Genomic DNA, 19,320 nt, shown 5'->3' on the forward strand with positions numbered 1-19,320 from the left:
GTGATCATCCATTTATAAATTCATTTATTTATAAGTGGGATCTCTTTGAAGTGACTCTGCTTAGGAACCACAAATAAAGAGTTGCATGAATAAAGCTTCCAGCTAGAAAAATCATTAGATTAATATTAAATAATTTCTATCTGAAACAAAAACAGGTCGGAACATACTTAAAAGAGGTTGAGCAAAGATTCTAATCCAGTATAACTAAGTATGAAAATAAAAATATACTTTTTCATCCTAAACTGAAGAGCGTTTTTGTGCTAAATTTAGTAGTTGATTCCTAAACCTATACAAAATTCAGGAAATGGTTATGCTGGCTGGGGAATTCTGCGAATTGAAGTCCACACGTCTTTTTATTAAAAAAAAAAGTTTTTATCAAAAAAAAAAGTTATCAAGATCAAGAAACACTGATTTATGTGTGAGTTGTGTGGCCATATAAATTTGTTTCATAAATAAATAAATCACCCCAAAGTCAACTCAACGGAGGCCCTCATTGTTTTGTTTTTTTAAATAAAGTTTTATTCATTTTCTACTATTACATTTATTGAGTGCTTAATTAATAAACATTGCATTGTCTGGGTTATTTTGTTTGCTTAACAATACAAATTATATTCCTAATTTTTATCCTTTTTTTTCCAGCCATTGATAATATAAATTCCATGTTTGGTAATAGTCTGTCTCTTCTTTCTGTTTAATCTTCCAATATAAGTCTGTCCATTTCTACCCAGTCCGACATCTTCTTCATTACCTCTTTATCTAATGGTATTTCTTCATTTTTCCAATGCTGTGCAACTACAATCCTCACTGCTGTTAATACATGCAATATTAAATAGACACCTTGTTTATCAAATTATTCTGGTACTATGCCTAATTTTAAAAAAAGTTCAGGTTTAAGATCTACATGATTTCTTGACATCTTTTCTAGCCACTAGTGGTCCTCATTATTAAGATACCCTTGTCATCTTGTCGGGGATTTGGGCGGCCAAAACATTTCATAAATAAAAATAAATAATCAACCTGCAAGAATCTTTTTATTTTTATTTTTTTTGGGGGGGGAAGAAAAGGAATACAGTACATATAAACCCAGTGTGAAATCCTTTTTTTGGGTTGTTTCAACTTCAGGAAAGTTTGATTCTCCACCTCTCCTTCCCTACAGCTTATGACTAAGTTATCCATTAGCTTTGTATCTCTGAAAACAATCCAATTCTTTCGCCGCCCACACTGGCCACACCATCAGCCCGCCTTTCCCGAGCCCTGCTCCTATGCATTTATGCAAGCTTTTATGGTCCTTTCATGCCGGCGATGAATAGATCCATTTAATCTTAGCAGGGAGACCTTCTGAAGCAGGGTTGGGAAGGCTCTCAGCATTTTCTGTCGCCCGTGCAAATTGTTTAGCTTTCCCGACGTAATTGATGGATGACATCGAGGCAACCAACAGAAGGTTTTAATCAAAGCGGTGCAGGCAGGCAGGCAAGCAAGTCGTTCTACCTCTTCTAAAGCAATCCAGCTGTTTAGGTTTCCAAAAGCTCCGGCTATCTTTACATTCTCAACCCTTACATAAATAGGCATTCTCAAGACTTCCTGCCTTCCTGCCTTGGAAAAAAAAAAACTCTCTTTGGAGGTGTGCAGTGCAGAGCAAGGTGCTTCCGTCATTGCCAAGAATTATCTTAATCTTCTGGGTCGGTTTGGGAAGCAACAGCAAGGGGGAAAAAATGTTTGGTGCATCCTAAAAATAATAATAATAATAATAACCTATTTATTTTGAGAAGCTGTTTTGGCCCCGAAGTCTGCTTGGTTGTATTCTTGCAGTTAGTGGCAGATGGTATCAACACACATGCATGTGTAAATATACCTGTGAACGTATCGGTCCAGGGAGAAAACGCTGGTAAACACGAGAGCCCAGTGGATGTATTATGCAAGAATAACCTGGAGAATTCTGCATGTCTGCGAGAGTATTCAGTAGCTGATGTAAAAGTCTTCCAGGGCTGGATCAGATACTACTCGAGGCTGCTTTACCACAACAAGAATGAAAATCCAACATTTCATGATCTCTACAGTTAGAATTTCATGTTCTCTGCACACCAGAACAACTAGACACAAGAACAGTTTGTTCCCCAAAAGCCATCACTCTGCTAAACAAATAATTCCCTCAACACCGTTCAACTATTTACAAAGTCTGCACTACAATTACTGTTAATCTTCTCATCACTCCTCATCACCCATCCCCTCCCACTTGTGACTATGACTGTAACTTGGTTGCTTGTATCCTTACACAGTTTATATTGACTGTTTCCTAGTATGATTTGATTCCTTATTGTACCCTATGACTATTATTAAGTGTTGTACCTGATGATTCTTGACTCTTGATGAATGTATCTTTTCTTTTATGGACACTGAGAGAATTTGCACCAAGACAAATTCCTCGTGTGTCCAATCACACTTGGCCAAGAATTCTATTCTATTCTATTCTATTCTATTCTATTCTATGCTATGCTATGCTATGCTATGCTATGCTATGCTATGCTATGCTATGCTATGCTATGCTATGTTATCTTTATTCTATCTTCTATTCTATTCTATTCTATTCTATTCTATTCTATTCTATTCTATTCTATTCTATTCTTCTATTCTATTCTATTCTAGTCTAGTCTAGTCTAGTCTAGTCTAGTCTAGTCTAGTCTATTCTAAGTTACAAGGTTACTGAGAAAAAGTGACTTATGACTGTTTTTCACACATACAGTCATTTTAGCCTCCCCGTGGCACACAATTTACATCTGAATGCTTGACAGCTGCCTCACATTTTTGACCATTGCAGTGTCGTCCAGGAGTCATGTAAATGTCTTTTGTGAGTTTCTGACAAGCCAAAGTCTATGGGGAAACCAGATTTGCTTAACAATCGTGTTACTGGTTCAACAACCACATTCGCTCAACAAATGCAGCAAGAAAAGTCGTAAAATGGGGCCAAACTCACCTAACCACATACATTTTGGGCTCAATTCTGGTCGTACGTCGAGGACTGCCTCTATCTTTTTGCCACCCCCTCTAAAGCTGGTGGGCACACTCCAAATCCTGTCCACAAGAAGTCCTCGACTTACGACCACAATGGGGACAGTGTTAAGTGAATAACACCCAATTTAGCAACCTTTTTTTTGCCATGTCTGTTAAAGAGATCAGTGCAGTTGTTAAGTGAATTTGTATTTATTTTATTTTATTTATTTATTTTGTCAAAAGCTTACAATACAATAGAAATAAGAATAAACATAAGTTTAAATACAAGAAATAGGAACTAATAATTGGGGACATTAGGACACGGATGGTAGCCACGATGGTGCGCTTATGCACGCCCCTTACAGACCTCTTAGGAATGGGGTGAGGTCAAGAGAGGTTAGTTTGAGGGTAAAGGAGTGGGGGTTTGAGCAGGTGACAACTGAATCAGGTAGTGAGTTCCAAACATGGACCACTCTGTTGCTGAAATCGTACTTCCTGCCCTCGAGTTTGGAGTTTAAGTTTATATCTGTTGTGTGCTCTTGTGTTGTTGTTGAAGCTGAAATATTCATAACTGGTAAGATGTTGTAACATATGATTTTATGTACTATGCTTAAGTCCAATCTTAGTTGGCGTACTTCAAGGTTGTCTAAGCCTAGAATCTCAAGTATGGTGCTGTAGGGTATTCTGTTGCGAACAATGGAATGTAATACTCTTCTGGTAAAATACTTCCGGACTCGCTCAATTGTATTTATGTCTGATATACAGTTATGAATCATACAGTTATGTGAATCCAACTTCTCCCGTTGGCTTGACGTTGTTGGAAGCTACAATGGGCACTGAAAAAGTGACTTATGACTGGTTCTCAAGCTTATAACCTTGCACTATTTTCCAAGGACATGTGATCAAAATTAGGGTGATTGGGCAACTGGCATATATTTATGATGGTTACAGCTGGGGGTCATTGCGATCCCCGTTTGAGACCTTCCCCGGCAGCCTCCAAAAACCAAAGTCAACGGGGCAAGCCAGATGAGTTGAACAGCTGCATGATTTCACTTAACAAGGTCAGCGATCTGTTTAACAACCATGGAGGGGAGGGGAGATAATAAAATCAGATGTGGCTAACTTAACGATGGGTTCACCCAGCAAATATCTTGCTTTAGCAATGGAAACTGCTCATTGTGGTCGTAAATCAAAAATCACCTTCAAAGGTTTGGTTGCAACAAGGAAACATGTAAACATCAGCTTTCTACTTGAACACTGGCCCCATCTAACAAAATGAAATTCGGTGTGGAGAAAAGTAAAGTCCTACACTTAGGCAAGAAAAACCCAAAGGACACATATAGACTGGGTGAAACCAGGCTCAATAGCAGTAACTGTGAGAGGGATCTTGGAGTCTTAGTGGACAAACCAGCTAAATATGAGCCAACAGTGTGCAGCCGCCACCAAAAAAGCCAATGCAATCCTAAGCTGCGTTAACAGAGGGATTCAATCAAAATCAAGTGAGGTACTAATACCACTCTATAAAGCCTTAGTAAGACCACACGTAGAGTACTGCATCCAGTTTTGGTCACCACACTATAAAAAAGAAGTTGAGACTCTAGGAAGAGTGCAGAGAAAAGCAACCAAGATTATTAGGGAACTGGAAGCTAAAACATATGAAGAACGATTGCAGGAACTGGGCATGGCTAGTCTAGTGAAGAGAAGGACCAGGGGAGACATGAGAGCAGTCTTCCAATATTTGAGGGGCTGCCACAGAAAGAAGCCCCTGCAAGCCAGTCAACGAATAATGGATGGAAACTGAACAAGGAGAGATTCAACCGGGAAATAAGAAAAAAATTTCTGACAGTGAGAACAATCAACCCACGGAACAGAAGTTGCCTTCAGAAGTTGTGGGAGCTTCATCCCTGGTGGCTTTCAAGAAGAGATTGGACTGTCATTTGTCAGAAATGGTATAGGGTCCTCTGCCTGGGTGGGGGGTTGGACTAGATGATCTACAGGGTCCCTTCCAACTCTGTTAATCTAATCTAATCTAGACTCTGGAGATCGCTTTATAGAGTTTCAAAGCATCTTGCTTCTAGTATCTCAGCCGGCTTGGAAGACTCCGGTTGAAGCCAATTGCCGGAAGGGATTGAATATATTTTACATTCCCTGCTTCATTATGAAAACATTCAGAGAGAAGGTCACTTAATTACTGCTTTCTTCAGCCCCCTTCACCCACCAGGCAGGCTCTGTATTTCGAATAAATTCAATATTGATGGACTCGGTCTCTCTCAATTATTTATTTCACATGTCTCCCACTCATTCGGAGGCGAAGCTCAAATATTTGCTGGGTGAACCCATCATTTTCTAATCTAGGTAAGAAAAGATAGGCTGGGGGGTGGGGGAGCTGTGGAACTGGACGAGAAATCTACAAAAAGGAATCTCACCTTGAACAACATCTGGACATCAACGAACAGCTGATACTAACCCGAGGACCAAAATGGAGAGGTTGAGACGGAATGATGGATCTTACCCAAGGCAGTCCTTAGAAAGTTGCTGCTAAATGCTAGTGGGATTTATTTGAAGCCAACAAATGCTCCCCTTCCAGAAGATCAAGGCCAGTTGCATTTCTAATACACAGGATATTTTGGTCCCAACACCCCCAAAGCTGGGGTTGGACTAGATGACCTACAAGGTCCCTTCCAGCTCTGTTAATCTGTAATCAATAATCTAACCGAGAGAGAGGAAACCAAATGGATCTTTGGATTATCTTGGCCTGCTGCCTTAAAACCTGGTTCATGGTTCGCAGAGATTGCCTTTGCAGGTTGCTTTCTGTAGGCAACCTTAGCCGTAGCAGAAATAAGGTGCAGGAGGAAAGGTTGTGAGCCGACACATTTCAAATTATCGTTGTTAAAGGCAAGTCTAAAATCGGTGGCTTTTAACTCCAAACAGGTGGACTTCAATTCCCAGAATTCCCTAGCTCAGCAAGATTGAAAAACGTTGCTTTACATGGTGCACGAACAAGCGGGTGTGTTAATGCACACTGTTTAATTGCTCTGGCAGAGAATCCTTTGCTTTACTTTATTGTCATTGCACCTCGTACAACGAAATCAAACACCATCTTCAGGGCACATCATGACCATGAAATAAACACACACATCCTTCACCCTCCACACATTGAATCTAAAAACCCCGACACCGCACCAACACTGCACTATACAGCAGAATTCAAAAGAGCTACTGCCCCTATTTGTCCTTGTTTTTATTATTATCTTGTACTGTCTGCCAGATGGTAGTAGTTCAAAGAAAGGGTGCCCAGGATGCGATGGATCTTTGAGAATGTTTTGAACTTTCTTAAGGCAGCGGGAGCTATAAAGCTCTTCCAAAGAGGGGAATAATAACCGAATAATAACAGAATAACGGTATTGGAAGGGACCTTGGAGGTCTTCTAGTCCAACCCCCTGCTTTGGCAGAAAACCCTACTTCAGAGAAATGGTTATCCATTCCCTTCTTAAAAACTTCCAGTGTTGCAGCATTTATAACTTCTGGAGGCAAGTTGTTCCATTGATTAATTGTTCTAATTGTGAGGAAGTTTCTCCTTAGTTCTAGGTTGCTTCTGCCCTTGGTTAGTGTCCATCCATTGTTTCATGTCCTGCCATCTGGTGCTTTGGAAAATAGGCTGAACCCCCTCTTCTTTAAATAGCTAATAAATTGTTAGATTCTGTAATATAATAATAGAGGGAATAGCTAAGCCAATCAGGAACCCATCATCAGTCCTCTTGCACCAACATTTGGATGCCTAGTACCCCGGTCTCCTAACACGGCTTCCAACAAGCTTACTTCAAGCCTGACAAACAACAATAATTAACCGGACTGCTTTGACATACATTGCACAAAAGAACACTTTTCTTTTCTCTTTGTTTTCTTTTTTTGCAAAAGAGCACAGAATTCATTTGAGGCTGCCTCAAACTACTTCCCGTAAATAGCAGCTCTAGCTATTTAAAGCAAGCTGGTTTATGAAAATCTTGAAGCTGGATTGAATGTATCTTTCACACTTCTTGTAAGACTTATCATTTAATTGCAGAGTAATTTTCTGCTTCTACCTACCAATAATGTCAGGCATAAATACATTTTACTTCTCAGCATTAACTCATTCCTATGAAACCTAGTTTTTTCTGGTTCACGCAAGAAGACAGTATCTTTGAAATGGCCTGGATAGTACCAAAACAGAGGGATTTTTTTAAAAAATCAGTAAGGTCTGCTTTTGGAAAGCTGCTACCCATCCATGTACTTTAGAAATACCAAATTTGATGGAAGGACACTTTGATCCCCATAATGGATTAAAGGCTGATAAAATTAGCAGAGATGGCTAAATGGATTGTTTCAATTAAAGAAAAAAAACACAATTACTTTTGTTTCTACTTGGAAACAACTGCTGGACTTTATGCTTGAGGTGGAAAAAAAATGAAAATTTGATTTTCGGGAGTTTACCGATTCAATAGATTTCTTGTTATAGAAATGGCTAGTTTGTATTATTATATTAAAGTTTTAAAAAAGTTGAGGTTTGATTATCTTATTCTACTGCACCAAAGGGAGTTGGAAGTCAACACTTTTTCTTTCTCTTTTCTCTTTGCCCTTCCCTTTTCCCTCCCCTACTTTCCCATTTTGTATTTTATGTTGTAAACTAATTTTAAAAAAAAAAAGAAATACCAAACTTGGCTGGATTAATAATAAAAGAGAAAATCTCCTTTGAATCGCCTTTGAGAAGGTCAACCTATTTTCCAAAGCACCCGAAGGCCAGACAAGGAATAATGGATGGAAACTGATCAAGGAGAGATTCAACCTAGAAATAAGGAGAAGCTTTCTGACAAGTGAGACCAATCAACCAATGGAACAGCTTTGCCTTCAGAAGTTGTGGGAGCTTCTAAACTGACTGACTTAGATAAGATTTTGACAGGTACTGATGAAAAGGTGATTAAAAAATTGTATGAATATTTATTAGAAATTAAACTAGAAGAAGAACAAGTTAAAGAAACTATATGCTTGGGGGAAGAATTTTGGATTTGGGATTGATCTAGAGAAATGGCAAAAATTGTGGTCTCAAAATTATAAAATGACAATGTCAACAGCATATAAAGAAAATTTGTATAAGATGTTTTACAGGTGGCATTTTCCCTGACAAGAATAGCAAGAATGTTCAAGAACAAATCTGAAAAATGTTGGAAATGTCATCAGATACCTGGCTCACATTACCATATGTGGTGGACTTGTGCGGATGCCAAAAAATATTGGACTGAAATCCACACGTGGTTGGAAAAAATGACAAAAAAGCATATAGACTTGAAACCAGAGATATTTTTATTGGGAATTTTACCTGAAATATATAGTAAAGAATTGAAATATCTGATTGTAAATGTATTAACTGAGGTTAGGATTGTATTTGCCAAAAACTGGAAAAATGAGAAAATACCATTGCAGGAGGAAATCATTAAGAAAATATTGGAATGTGCTGAAATGAGTAGATTGACATTTGAAATCAGAGAACAAGAGGATAAACAATTTTATAAAATTTGTGATCTATTGTATCAATGGTTAGACAATAAAACATGGTAATGAAATATGTAGATTCTTAGATAATAAATATATAAAGATGTATTTTTTTTCTTATTATATCTACAAAATGATTGTAGGATAGATTTGAGATGATAATATGAACTGTCATAAAACAAATTAAGTAAAACATGGATTATTTCGTAAAACATGAATGAATAAAAGTATAGTCAAATGATTGACTAACAATGATATTAATGTATTTAATATTTGATTGAAAATATGAGAATATATTCAATGTAGTTGTAATTGAAGACTACGAAATGGAAGCACAAAACAATTTGTAAACCAACCAACACACTGTATGTATATATATGGAAGATGGCTTGATGTTTTTATGTTTTGTTTGTCTATGTTTGTCTTAAAAACCAAGAATTTTTTTTTTTTAAAAAAAAAAGAAGTTGTGGGAGCTTCATCCCTGGAGGCTTTCAAGAAGACACTGACAGCCATCTGTCAGAAATGTTGTAGGATCTCCTGCTTGGGCAGAGGTTGGACTAGATGACCTACAAGGTACCTTCCAATTCTGTTAATCTGTTAATCTGAATCAAGGTCCTTCCTAGGGTTCAGAAAAAAAAACATCTATCTTGGCTAGTAGACAGACATGGTTTATTATTGCTTCCTTCCTTTCACCCTGGTCTTTCCAGACTAGCTCATAGATGAGAAATGTTGTGTGGAGGCCTCTCAACCAAGATTTAAGCAGATCCAACCTGCTTAGCTTCAAGCCATCTTGTTCTGGAGGTCATCTTTTGAGAGAGAGGGGGGAGGGAGGGAGGGAGGGAGAGAGGGAGGGAGAGAGAGAGACAGAGAGACACAGAGAGAGAGGGACTGATTTTGGGAGACTGATGCACAAGTAGCTGGGAGGAGGAATCATGGAACTTTGGTTTTGTTTATGACACAGCATGGCTGTCCTATGCACAAAGGTGAAAATATTTGACTTTACCTATCAGGCAAGAGTGGATGGGGAAGAGGATGGAACCTGCTGAGATGGCCAAATTGACTGCTTTGATGAGAGACAGGACATTGTCAAAGGTTAATGAGGACTAGAAACCTCTTCCTGATTTTTTTTTTGTGGGAAACAGAAAAAACAACAACAAAGTTATGATATACGGTTTTGATGGTTCAACTAATGGGTTATAGAAAATATAAATAAACAATGCTGTAACCATGGAGTAAGAGGTTAATTTATATTCGTACTTTTAACTGCTGTGAAGGAAAATAGGAAATCACTCCATATTTTTTTCCTTTTCTTTGATTTCTGACTTTTTATCTTTGCTCTTTTCTTTCTTCTTTCTTTCTTTCTTTCTTTCTTTCTTTCTTTCTTTCTTTCTTTCTTTCTTTCTTTCTTTCTTCTTTCTTTCTTTCTTTCTTTCTTTCTTTCTTTCTTTCTTTCTTTCTTTCTTTTCTTTCTTTCTTTCTTTCTTTCTTTCTTTCTTTCTTTCTTTCTTTCTTTCTCTCTCTCTCTCCTCTCTCTCTCTCTCTCTCTCTTTCTTTCTTTCTTTTTCAATTCCAAATATTAGTACTCATTAGTTTCTATTCTATTTTCAAAATTCTAGCAAAGTTTAGAAGAAGAGAGAGAGAGAGGCAAAGGGAAGGAGGGAGGGAGGAAGGAAAGAGAGCAGGGGAGGGTAAGAGAGAGAAAAGGCGGGAGGAAGGGAGACAGAGAGGAAAGATAGGAAGAAGAGGGAGGGAGAAAGGGAGGAAAGAGAGGGGGAGGAAGGAGGGAGGAACAGAGTGTGGGAGGGAGATGGAGAGACAGAGAGAGAGGGGGGATGGGAAGGGAGATAGGGGGAAGAGGGAAAGAGGGAGGGAAAGAGAGGAAAGAGAGAGGGAGGAAGGAGGAAGGGACAGAGAGAGTGAGGGAGATGGAGAGACAGAGAAGAAAGAGAGAGAAGGGGAGGGAAAGGGAGGGGGAAGAGAGGGCAAGGAGGATGGAGGGAGGGAGAGGAAAGATAGAGGGGGAAGGAGGGAAGGACAGAGAGAGGGAGGGAGATGGAGAGACAGAGGAAAGAGAGAGAGGGAGGGAGGGAAAGGGAGAGGGGGAAAGAGAGGGGGAAGGAGGGAGAGAGAGAGAGAGAGAGAAAGGAAAAGGCGAGGGAGAGAGAGAGAGCAAGAGATGGATTGCCTCAGCTTCCAGTCAGTTTCATATGGGCTGTTTGAATGTGATCGAAGTGTTACACCTACACCCTGAAAGTGGGTGTTAAGAACGTGTGAGAACAAGACAAAAGTGGTGGGTGGGTGAGTGAGAATTTCACAAGCAGCTAGATACCAACATGCAAGATGACAAGATTCAGAATACAAATACAGACAAGAAGGAACTCAAGACACAAATTATACAGTGTGTTGCAGGCTTTCCCCAAGCTTCGCTGCAAAACCACAACCTCTCTGGGCTGCCCTGAATCTCCAAGAACGCATACAAATGAAAAGGGGGAGGGGCATGAAGATCAGTAGAATTTAAACCCACGGTTTCTGCACGAAGACAACAACCTGGCTTCACACCACATTAAATCATACCGTTTCGACATGTTTCTAAGTTACAGAGGCGAAATTCATTTCTATTCCGGCAACCCGATCAGACAAGATGCCTGATGCATTGGATCCCACGTCACAGGGAGGAAAAATACGAATAGAAGATGCTACAAAAAATATGGCACTGTTTGGGCTTAGAAAGAAGGATTCAAGCGCAGCAAGAATCGAGGGAGGGAAATCTATTGCCGAAAGAGGCCCAGGAAAGTATCCTGTTATATAATTAGCAGCTCCAAGTAAAGCACAGGGTTGAGTGTAAGACTGATACAGAGCCAACTTCATAACCATATTTAATTTTGAGAAATGCTTGCTCATCAATCGATTGTGGCCTTCCACATCCGGAGACCACTGGCAAAGCAAAACAGGATTAGCGTCATCTTGCTGCATTCAGCGCAACGGAAACATCCGTTGAGAAAAGAAACCAAAGGCCTCTGACCTGACCAGGGCTAGGCTACTTGCAAGGAAGCATCGGAATTGCCGTCGGAGAAGAACAAGCTGAGCTGGAAGGCGGGGTTAAACATGCCATCAGTTTGGAATCATTGCGTTCCCCAACAAGAAACCTAAGTCCAACCCTTGTGAATTCCAGTGATTCTTATCGAGCACCAATTTTGACTTTGAGAAGTGCTTGGTCATCAATCGATCGTGCCCGTCTACACCCGGAGACGTAGCTTTGATTGTTAGTTGACTAGATTCTTGTATTAGAGATAGCAATAATAAACTTTTCCATGCTCTGAACTCAGAAAATGCTCTTGGTTATTTGCCCATGACAACGGCATCCTGAAATAGTTCACACGGTCTTTCTGAAGTGGTCCTTTCTTTGATTTCCAGGCTCACAGTTTCTACCTCATTACGCTGACCTTCACCTCTAAAGATTTAGAAAGCGGGAGAATTTAAAGGGAGCTTCTTCACCTCTTTCTTGAGAAGTGTTGTGGTTAGCCGGCAGCAAGTGCGGATGGCTGAGGAGAGCGAGGACTCAGATGAGGGGCCAGGGTCCACTCCACCATTAGGGAGTGGACTGCTGCCTTCAGAGATTGTGGGGGCTGGCAGCAGTGATGAAGAGGTTCCCAAGGAGCCTGTGCCAAGTGCGCGTGAGCGCAGGATTGCTCACAGGAAAGAGCAGCTGCAGCAGCACAGGCGACTCAGGAGTAAGGCTGCAAGGTAATGGCCCCTCCCTTAAGAGATAAAAGCCAGCTGTGAATCAGATGTTCTATGCAGGAAGCAAAGACATTTTGAAACTCCAGCCTTGTGGATATTGCAGTATCTTAAGTTGGTATTTGAAGAATCTTGTGTTGTAAAATATTTCTTATCTGTTATTCTTGGCAGCCTCGCACAGTTTTGGCGATGCTCGTGCTTATCAAAGTTAATTAGTTTGCAGCAGCCTTTTAACCGGGGATTGGTAAGAATTATTAAAAGGTTTCTGTTCCCTTTGGTTTGTGTTTGTTTTATTGGAAAAAGGTTTGGGTCAGAACAAGAAGGTAATTTTCCATATTGGTACCTTTTAGATAACAAAGTACCAAGAGTCCTGCTGGATCAGGCCATGAATTCATCCCATTATTGATTTCTGGCAATATTAATAGCAAATTCCAGATACAACAACTTTCACATGCATCAGTGATGACCAGGGTGTTATAGTAAAATGTCTTGCAGGAGCTTCCTTGATAGAATCCTCTATTAGAAATCCAGATGCAGACCTACCACACCAGAGGTAGGATTCAGCCGGTTTTGACCGGTTCTAGAGAACCGGGAGCGGAAATGTTGAGTCATTCGGAGAACCGGCCAATCCCACCTCTGACTGGCCCTGCCAACCCCATGTCTTCTCTGCCTCCCATCAAGTCCCAACTGATCGGCTGGGTCTTCTTTGGTTGCTCTGCACAGAAGAACAGAGCTGGAAAGCAGGTTAGTGGGGTGGGAAGGGAATGGGGATTTTGCAGTAACCTTCCCCTGCCATGCCCACCATGCTACACCATGCCCACCAAGCCATGCCCACAGAACCAATAGTAAAAAAAAATTGAATCCCACCACTGCACCACATGTAAAAAAAAGAGGCATAGCTTATTGTTTTTCAAACCTATCTTCAGTTGAATTTTATTATTATCATTATTTTTTTAAAGAAGGGAATTGGGACATGGTAATTGTGTTCATTACCATTGAGTGTGTTGCCAATACTTTGCCACTAAGTGTGTTGGGAAAAATCAGTGGAAAATGTCTCTCATTAATGAAGGTGAATATACATGTCCCAAGATAATGTTGCAGGGTCATTAAGGGTTCTGGCACGAATTTGAAAGCTCGGAAGACAAAACTGTAGCTGGCTGAGGAATTCTGGGAGTTGAAGTCCACAAGCCTTAAAGTTTGGCCAAGTTTGGAGACCCCTGCTCTGGTCCCTGTGACTGACCCAGTTTGGATTTTTTTTCTCATTATCCATCAGTACCAATAATCATCCGAGCACACCTATCTGTAGAGTGTTTAATTCTGGGAATCATGTTTTAAGAAGATCCTTAATGAACCGCAGCAATGATGTCCCGAGAAAAGCGAACAAAATAAAGAGCATAGAAGGAAAATCTTATGAAGAACACTCGGAGGCATTGGGTATATTTAGCCTGCAGAAGAGATGGATGGAGAGAGAGAGAGAGGTGACAGCTGCCTTCAAGTATCTGAAGGACTGTCATGTAGAAGATGAGACAAGAGAATTCGGGTTTGTTCCAAAACAGAAGACATCATGAATTTGAATGACAAGGGAAGGCATTTTGGTTGGGTGTCACAGGGGAAAAGAAAATACACTCATGGTATGAGCTGCTCCACAATGGATTGTGGAAGCGATGGTGTAATCTCCTTCTCCGGAGGATCTGAAGAAAGATGGTGAGACCAGCCTTGGAATATCATGTCCAATTCTGGTCACCACAATAACAAACAAAGATGTTAAGATTAGAGCAAGAAAGACAATTAGAGGGCTGCAGTGGGATTCAATTTTTTTTACTACCGGTTCTGTGGGCGTGGCATGGCGTGGCTTGGTGGGTGTGGCAGGGGAAGGATACTGCAAAATCCCCCTTCCCTTCCCACCCCACTAACCTGCTTTCCAGCTCCGTTCTCCTGTGCAGGGCAATCAAAGGCGACCCAGCCCATCAGCTGGGACTCAATGGGAGGCAGAGAATAAATGGGGTTGGCGGGGCCAGTCAGAGGTGGGATTGGCCGGTTCTCCAGACTACTCAAAATTTCCACTACCGGTTCTCCAGAACTGGTCAGAACCTGCTGAATCCCACCTCTGGAGGTCTGGAGGCTAAAACATACAATGAAAAGTTAAGGGAACTAGATATGTCTAGTCGAACAAAGAGAAGGATTAACCGTGATATATGATAGCGGTCTTCCCAATACTTGAGGAGCTGTCACAGAGAAGTGGGAGGGCCAATCTATTCTCCAAAGCATCTGAGGGCAGGAGCAGGAATAACAGGTAGATGATCAATAAGACAGAGCCAACCTAGAACTAAAGAAATATTTCCTGACAATGAAAAAAAAAACCAGGGTAATGGCTTGCATCTGATGTCTTGGGTACTCGATCCCTGGAGGTTTTCAAGAAGAGATTGGGCAGACATTTTTCTGGGGTTGAATAAGGATTCCTGCCTTGGGCTAGAAGACCTCCAGAGACCCTTCCATTCTTATGATTCTATAAGCCTCTCGCTCTCCCTACATCACCAGCCCTTCCTATACCCGGCATTATATGGGCCTCCAGAGAGACAGAGAGTGGGGGGAGAAGACTCCATTCTCCATTGAATGCTACTAAGAGATGCATATCCGTTTTCTTTTTCCCAAAGTTAGAATCCCATCTGTCTGTGCAAAAAAAAAAAAAACCCCAACAAACCTATTTAACAGAGGAAATGAGGAGGCAATGAATGGGAAGGGGATTTACCACCCGCTTCAGAGCAAATTTGCAGTAACAGCAAACACTTGTTTTACCAGGCCTCTGATGTAAAGATGGATTGAAGGAATATTTTGAGTCTCTCTCTCTCTCTCTCTCTCTCTCTCTCTCTCTCTCTCTCTCTCTCTCTCTCTCATTCTCTCTCCCTCATTCTCTCTCCCTCATTCTCTCTCCCTCATTCTCTCTCTCTGATTCTTTCTCTCATTCTCTCTCTGTCATTCTCTCTCCCTCATTCTCTCTCTCTCATTCTTTCTCTCTCATTCTCTCTCTCTCATTTTCTCTCATTCTCTCTCACATTCATTCTCTTCTCTTTCTCTCTCATTCTTTCTCTCATTCTCTCTTTCTCTCTCATTCTCTCATTCTTTCTCTCTCTCATTCTCTCTCTCTCTCTCATTCTCTCATTCTCTCTCTCTCTCATTCTCTCTCATTCTCTCATTCTCTCTCATTCTTTCTCTCTCTCTCTCTCTCTCTCTCTCTCTCTCTCTCTCTCTCTCTCTCTCTCATTTTCTCATTTCTCTCTCTCTCATCTCTCTCTCTCTCATTCTCTCTCATTCTCTCTATTCTCTCTCTCTTTTTCTCTCTCTCATTCTCTCTCATTCTCTCTCTCTCTCATTCTCTCTAATTCTCTCTCATTTTCTCTCTCTCTCTCATTCTCTCTCTCTTTTTTTTGGCTACACTTTCATTTTGATGTACACCGCAAGGTTTGCCAAATATGCTTCATCTAGTGATGGAATGCCATCCCTCTCCGAGTTTGCATCATGCATCAAATTATCAGTTCACCAAAGCGGGGTAGGTGAGTTATTCTAGAATAAGCAGGTCGGCGAAAAACTAGCCAAGATTAATGCATTATTTTTGGAAATCATACCAATGCATCTGCTCGTTTTCACCCCGACCTCCTTCAGCATCTTGTGGGAACAGCGCTGCACGCAGAGAGAGATATAACGACACCCAGCCGTAGGACTAATTTTAGGCCCTGCTCCAAAAACCACTGACAGCCAGCAACTGCTCTCAATAAATATTTAACGGTTCAACCTTAAAATATTAAATATTAATTCTCCTCCAATGTCAAGCATTTAATTTAAATGATCTGCATTTAAATCATTCACGCTTCTCCTGCGGGCTGCTCCTTCCCCTATGGCCTGGGCTGCAATTTCCCATCCTCTTAGTCTGCACGCCCATGGATCATGGGCATTGTAGTCCAACCCATCAGCAGAATGGCAGGGAACGAAATAGCTGAGGTTGTGGGGGGGGGAGGTTATTATTCATCTGACCACCTTTGGAGGTTAAGTCTGAAAAATACAGCTTTCTCTAGGAAAATGTGATGTGAAATGAAGATGTGAAACGGCAGAAGGAAAGGTCTCTAAAATGTCTCCGCCCCCCTTATGCCCCCCCCCTTTAAGAGAAACACTTTACTTCTGGTTCAATGCACAGAAGTCTCTTTCGTAACTAGAGCAAGGTGCTTTTTTCCTAGGCTGCTGCTTGGACCTATCAGGTGAATCTCCAGCCCACCTGGAGGCATCCCTTCCCATGCTCCACAAGTCCAATCCTGCTTACCAGCTGAAGATCAGCTCTACTAGATCAGCCATGGAGACTGGTGTGGCCACCCCTGCCTTGATGGGCATTCTACACGTATAGAAACCTGCTTGTGAAAATATTCACACGTGGAAATGCAATCTACCAACAGTTACAGAAATATATAATAAAAGAGGAAGGGGGAATGAGGGCATACAAAGGCACATATAGAGACATACCTATGTAGATAGATAGATGGGTGGATGAATGGATTGATAGAGACAGATGATAGATGATAGATGATATAAAGACATATGATAGATGATAGATATATACAGTAGATAGATAGATAAAGAGAGATACATATGATAGATGATAAACCATAGATTATATAGATGAATGAGAGATGATAGGCAGGCAGGCAGATAGATGGATAGACACAGAGATGATAGATGATAAAGATGAAAGAAACAGACAGACAGACAGACAGACAGACAGGTAGGTAGGTAGGTAGGTAGATGGATAGCTAGACAGACACAGACAGACTGATATAGATGATAGATAGATGATAGACAGGCAGACAGGCAGAGAAACAGATGGATGATAAATAGAAATAGAGGATAGATAATAGCTAATGATAGATAGACATAGATAGATTTGTAGATGATATATAGATAATGAGAGAGAGAGAGAGAGAGAGATGATGGATATAGATGATAGACAGACAGAGAGGCAGGCAAACAGAAGGATGGATACAAATGACAGAGATTGCCATATATACATATATACAGGATGTATAGAGATCCATGCAGGCGTGTTTGCACACATCCATGATCCACACAACCCAAACCGCATCCATCCTCGCTCTTTACAACTAGACCGGCTTCTTCTGCGGGGAGGGAGGGGGAGACAACCTATCCGGACTGGACGCCCTTGTTGTATCCCACCCCTGACACACACACACACACACACCACCCCCTGTCAGGAGATCCGGACCGGACGCCCTTCCTTTCCCCGCCTGCCGTCACCCACCGGTCACTCGGCGGACACAGCCGGCCCGGCATCCTCCTCCGCGGCGTCTCGCTCTTCGGCGGGTGCAGCAGCAGCAGCAGCAGCGGGGCCGGAGCTGGCTCGGCAACGGCGCGGCGACGGCTCCCTGGGCGGCAGGCAGCGGGGCAGAAGCCGCGGCGAGGCGAGCCGTGAAGCGGGGAGGGCCAACCCCGCCCTCGGCCGGCGCGCTTCGCCCAATCAGGCGCCGCACCAGTCCGCACCCCGCACTCCTTCGCGATCCTTTCCCCCTCCCCGCCTCCCCCGCACCAGCCGCGGTACCTTCCTGGCCACGCCCCCTCACCGCTGCGGCGGAGGTGGGGTCTCAGGCCCCGCCCCCTCCCTGCCGGATCACGCCCCTCCCCCCGCGGAAGGTAGACAGGTGCGCTCCGCATCCCCTTAAGCCGCGACACGTCGGTCTCTTGGCCTGACGGCTGGTGACCTTGGAGGTCACTGAACAGAGGGGGGAGGGGGTTGAGGAGGATTTAGGAAGGGAGACCACCAGGTGATGTCAGGCCAGGTGTGTGTGTTTGGGGGAGAGAGAGAGGATGGGGATAAAGATCCGGGAAGGAGGGTTTCCTGCCTGAGCAAGGAGGTTCTCAGATCTCAGATGAACCGATTTGGAAAGGACCTTGTAGGTCATCTAGTCCAACCCCCCCACCCAAGCAGGAGACCCTACACCATTTCTGACAAATGGCAGTCCAATCTTTTCTTGAAAGCCTCCAGTGATGGAGGTTCTCAGATCTCAGATTAACCTAGTTGGAAGGGACCTTGTAGGTCATCTAGTCCAACCCCCCCACCCAAGCAGGAGACCCTACACCATTTCTGACAAATGGCAGTCCAATCTCTTCTTGAAAGCCTCCAGTGATGAAGGTTGGACTAGAAGACCGCCAAGGTCCCTTCCAACTCCGTCATTCTGTTAAGTTCTGTTGACCTGTGGCCGAGCACTCAGCTCTTAAATAATGATTTCATCGCTGAATTAATCCAATCCAATTAATGGTTTAATTAATCAAAATGATTTTGACACCAGTTTTGGTCGCCCCGCTACAAAAAAAAAAAAAAAGATGTGGAGACTTTGGAAAAAGTTCAGAGAAGAGCAACTGAGAGGATCGAAGGCCTGGAGATTTAAACCGTACGAAGAACGGCTGCAGGATTTGGGTTTGGATTTAGTCTAAAGCAAAGAAGACTTGGGGTGACATGATAGTAGTATTCCAGTATTTGAGGGGCTGCCACAAAGAAGAGGGGATTTAAATTATCCTCTAAAGCACGTGAAGGCAGGACAAGAAACAACGGATGGAAACTGATCAAAGAGACAAGCAACCAGGAATTAAACAGAAACTTCCTAACAGGGAGGACAATCAACCAGTGGAACAGCTGGCCTCCAGAAAGGTGTATGGGTTTCATCACTGGAGGTTTTTAAGAAGAAACTGGACAGCCATTTGTCTAAAATGGTATAGGTTCTCCTGCTTGACAGGGCTGGACAGGGGCTGGGCCGTATCTAACAAAATGAAATTCAGTGTAGAGAAAAGTAAAGTCCTACACTTAGGCAAGAAAAACCAAAAGGACACATGTAGACTGGGATGAAACCAGGTTCAATAGCAGAAACTGGGAGAGGGATCTTAGTGGACAATCAGTTAAATATGAGCCAGCCATTGGCAGCAGCAGCCAAAAAAGCCAATGCAATCCTAAGCTGCATTAACAGAGGGATACAATCAAGATCAAGGGAGGTACTAGTACCACTCTATAAAGCC

At 42.1% G+C, this 19,320-nt stretch overlaps 1 protein-coding gene across 1 annotated transcript in view; it reads right to left on the reverse strand.

Annotated features, from left to right (window-relative positions):
* SEC14L5 (SEC14 like lipid binding 5) overlaps positions 1 to 17,763 on the reverse strand; it is a 62,645-nt gene extending 44,882 nt beyond the window's left edge. The window contains exon 1 of the mRNA XM_087973175.1: positions 17,555 to 17,763. The gene's annotated coding sequence lies outside the window, so the exon portion shown is untranslated. The remainder of the gene's footprint in view (positions 1 to 17,554) is intronic.
* Positions 17,764 to 19,320: the final 1,557 nt, after the last annotated feature.

The sequence above is a fragment of the Notechis scutatus genome, chromosome 12, assembly GCF_049901735.1.
Source record: "Notechis scutatus isolate UNSWTSFEM ecotype Mainland chromosome 12, rNotScu1.2, whole genome shotgun sequence".
NCBI lineage: Eukaryota > Metazoa > Chordata > Lepidosauria > Squamata > Elapidae > Notechis > Notechis scutatus.